The sequence below is a fragment of the Rhipicephalus microplus genome, unplaced genomic scaffold (genome assembly GCF_043290135.1).
Source record: "Rhipicephalus microplus isolate Deutch F79 unplaced genomic scaffold, USDA_Rmic scaffold_54, whole genome shotgun sequence".
Lineage (NCBI taxonomy): Eukaryota > Metazoa > Arthropoda > Arachnida > Ixodida > Ixodidae > Rhipicephalus > Rhipicephalus microplus.
Genome location: NW_027464627.1, coordinates 2221731 through 2226101, shown reverse-complemented (window position 1 = coordinate 2226101; position 4371 = coordinate 2221731).

Below are 4371 nucleotides of genomic sequence, written 5' to 3'. Positions count from 1 at the left end.
ATCGTGAAACCTTAAAGAACAATGTCATTTAGCGAGATACAGCGTTCTGTACTGCAATAAGTTGGTGAAAAACTGTGAGGTTATGCAAATATCGTAATTGTGAACGAAACAGTGTAATAGAGCGTTTTTTAATACAAGTACGAATGTTAGGTTAGGTTAAGGTATGAACCGTCGTGAAACCGCATTAAACAATGTCACTTAGTGAGATGCAGTGTTTTTCACCATTGCAAGTTGGGAACTGTGTTATCTAATGTGAAAGCGCTTGCAAACGTCGTTAGGTTAGGTTAGGTTAGGTTAGGTTATGTTAGGTTAGGTTGGGTTAGGTTAGGTTAGGTTATGTTAGGTTAAGGTATGAACCGTCGTAAAACCGCAATAAACAATGTCACTTAGTGAGATGCAGTGTTTTTTACCTTTACAAGTTGGGAACTGCGATATCTAATGTGAAAGCGCTTGCAACCGTCGTTAGGTTAGGCTAGGTTAGGTTAGGTTAGGTTAGGTTAGGTTAGGTTAGGTTTGGTTAGGTTAGGTTAGGTTAGGTTAGATTAGGTTAGGTTGGGTTGAGTTGGGTTAGGTTAGGTTAGGTTAGGTTAGGTTGGGTTAGGTTAGGTTAGGTTACGTTAGGTTAGGTTAGGTTACGTTAGGTTAGGTTAGGTGAGGTTACGTTAGGTTAGGTTAGGTAAGGATAATTTGGTTAGGTTAGGTAAGGTTAGGTTAGGTTAGGTTAGGTTGGGTTGGGTGTTGTTGGGTTGGGTTGGGTTGGGTTAGGTTGGGTTAGGTTAGGTTAGGTTACGTTAGGTTAGGTTAGGTTAGGTTACGTTAGGTTATGTTAGGTTAGGTTAGGTTACGTTAGGTTAGGTTAGGTCAGGTAAGGTTAGGTTACGTTAGAATAAGTTAGGTTAGGTTACGTTAGGTTAGGTTAAGTTAGGTTAGGTTAGGTTTGGTTAGGTTAGGTTAGGTTAGCTTAGGTTAGGTTAGGTTGGGTTGGGTTGGGTTAGGTTGGGTTGGGTTGGGTTAGGTTAGGTTAGGTTAGGTAAGGTTAGGTTAGGTTAGGTTAGGTTAGGTTAGGTTAAGGTATGAACCGTCGTAAAACCGCATTAAACAATGTCACTTAGTGAGATGCAGTGTTTTTCACCTTTACAAGTTGGGAACTGTGATATCTAATGTGAAAGCGCTTGAAACCGTCGTAATGTTGTAGAAAGCAATGTAAAGTAGCGAGTAAAACGTTTTCTAACGATAGAAGTGCGAAGGTCATGTTAGGTTGAGTTATGTTAGTTTAAGCTAGGTAGCGTCGTGAAACTACCAAAAACAACGTCATCTAACGAGATAGTGTTGTTTTATTGCGAGTACGAAACTGCGATAGGTGAAATGTTGTGAAAGCACACAAAACGGCATGAACAAGCCAAATACTGCGTGTTGTACCGTTACAAGTGCGAAACTGCTATGTTGTGATATTCTCGTTAAAGCGCATGCAAGCATCGTGAAACCTTAAAGAACGATGTCATTTAGCGAGATACAGCGTTCTGTACTGCAATAAGTTGGTGAAAAACTGTGAGGGTATGCAAATATCCTAATTGTGAACGAAACAGTGTAATAGAGCGTTTTTTAATACAAGTACGAATGTTAGGTTAGGTTAAGATATGAACCGTCGTAAAACCGCATTAAACAATGTCACTTAGTGAGATGCAGTGTTTTTCACCATTGCAAGTTGGGAACTGTGTTATCTAATGTGAAAGCGCTTGCAAACGTCGTTAGATTAGGTTAGGTTAGGTTAGGTTAGGTTAGGTTAGGTTAGGTTTGGTTAGGTTAGGTTAGGTTAGGTTAGGTTAGGTTAGGTTAGGTTGGGTTAGGTTAGGTTAGGTTACGTTAGGTTAAGGTATGAACCGTCGTAAAACCGCAATAAACAATGTCACTTAGTGAGATGCAGTGTTTTTCACCTTTACAAGTTGGGAACTGCGATATCTAATGTGAAAGCGCTTGAAACCGTCGTAATGTTGTAGAAAGCAATGTAAAGTAGCGAGTAAAACGTTTTCTAACGATAGAAGTGCGAAGGTTAGTTTAGGTTGAGTTATGTTAGTTTAAGCTAGGTAGCGTCGTGAAACCACCAAAAACGACGTCATCTAACGAGATAGTGTTGTTTTAATGCGAGTACGAAACTGCGATAAGTAAAATGTTGTGAAAGCACACAAAACGGCATGAACAAACCAAATACTGCGTGTTGTACCGTTACAAGTGCGAAACTGCTATGTTGTGACATTCTCGGTAAAGCGCATGCAAGTATCGTGAAACCTTAAAGAAAGATGTCATTTAGCGAGATACAGCGTTCTGTACTGTAATAAGTTGGTGAGAAACTGTGAGGTCAAGCAAATATCGTAATTGTGAACGAAACAGTGTAATTGAGCGTCTTTAGATACAAGTGCGAATGTTAGGTTAGGTTAAGATATGAACCGTCGTAAAACCGCATTAAACAATGTCACTTAGTGAGATGCAGTGTTTTTCACCATTACAAGTTGGGAACTGCGATATCTAATGTGAAAGCGCTTGCAAACGTCGTTAGGTGAGGGTAGGTTAGGTTAGGTTACGTTAGGTTAGGTTTTGTTAGGTTAGGTTAGGTTAGGTTAGGTTAGGTTAGGTTGGGTTAGGTTAGGTTAGGTTACGTTAGGTTAAGGTATGAACCGTCGTAAAACCGCAATAAACAATGTCACTTAGTGAGATGCAGTGTTTTTCACCTTTACAAGTTGGGAACTGCGATATCTAATGTGAAAGCGCTTGAAACCGTCGTAATGTTGTAGAAAGCAATGTAAAGTAGCGAGTAAAACGTTTTCTAACGATAGAAGTGCGAAGGTTATGTTAGGTTGAGTTATGTTAGTTTAAGCTAGGTAGCGTCATGAAACTACCAAAAACTACGTCATCTAACGAGATAGTGTTGTTTTATAGCGAGTATTAAACTGCGATAGGTGAAATGTTGTGAAAGCAGACAAAACGGCATGAACAAGCCAAATACTGCGTGTTCTACCGTTACAAGTGCGAAACTGCTATATTGTGATATTCTAGTTAAAGCGCATGCAAGCATCGTGAAACCTTAAAGAACAATGTCATTTAGCGAGATACAGCGTTCTGTACTGCAATAAGTTGGTGAAAAACTGTGAGGTTATGCAAATATCGTAATTGTGAACAAAACAGTGTAATAGAGCGCTTTTAGATACAAGTGCGAATGTTAGGTTAGGTTAAGATATAAACCGTCGTAAAACCGCATTAAACAATGTCAATTACTGAGATGCAGTGTTTTTCACCATTAAAAGTGGGGAACTGCGATATTTAATGTGAAAGCGCTTGCAACCGTCGTTAGGTTAGGTTAGGTTAGGTTAGGTTTGGTTAGGTTTGGTTAGGTTAGGTTAGGTTAGGTTAGGTTAGGTTAGGTTTGGTTAGGTTTGGTTAGGTTAGGTTAGGTTAGGTTAGATTAGGTTAGGTTGGGTTGAGTTGGGTTAGGTTAGGTTAAGTTAGGTTAGGTTGGGTTAGGTCAGGTTAGGTTAGGTTAGGTTACGTTAGGTTAGGTTAGGTTAGGTTAGGTTAGGTTACGTTAGGTTAGCTTAGGTTAGGATAATTTGGTTAGGTTAGGTAAGGTTAGGTTAGGTTAGGTTAGGTTGGGTTGGGTGTTGTTGGGTTGGGTTGGGTTGGGTTAGGTTGGGTTAGGTTAGGTTAGGTTACGTTAGGTTAGGTTAGGTTAGGTTACGTTAGGTTATGTTAGGTTAGGTTAGGTTACGTTAGGTTAGGTTAGGTCAGGTAAGGTTAGGTTACGTTAGAATAGGTTAGGTTAGGTTACGTTAGGTTAGGTTAAGTAAGGTTAGGTTAGGTTTGGTTAGGTTAGTTTAGGTTAGCTTAGGTTAGGTTAGGTTAGGTTGGGTTGGGTTAGGTTGGGTTAGGTTAGGTAAGGTTAGGTTAGGTTAGGTTAAGGTATGAACCGTCGTAAAACCGCATTAAACAATGTCACTTAGTGAGATGCAGTGTTTTTCACCTTTACAAGTTGGGAACTGTGATATCTAATGTGAAAGCGCTTGAAACCGTCGTAATGTTAAAGAAAGCAATGTAAAGTAGCGAGTAAAACGTTTTCTAACGATAGAAGTGCGAAGGTCATGTTAGGTTGAGTTATGTTAGTTTAAGCTAGGTAGCGTCGTGAAACTACCAAAAACAACGTCATCTAACGAGATAGTGTTGTTTTATTGCGAGTACGAAACTGCGATAGGTGAAATGTTGTGAAAGCACACAAAACAGCATGAACAAGCCAAATACTGCGTGTTGTACCGTTACAAGTGCGAAACTGCTATGTTGTGACATTCTCGTTAAAGCGCATGCAAGCATCGTGAAACCTTAAAG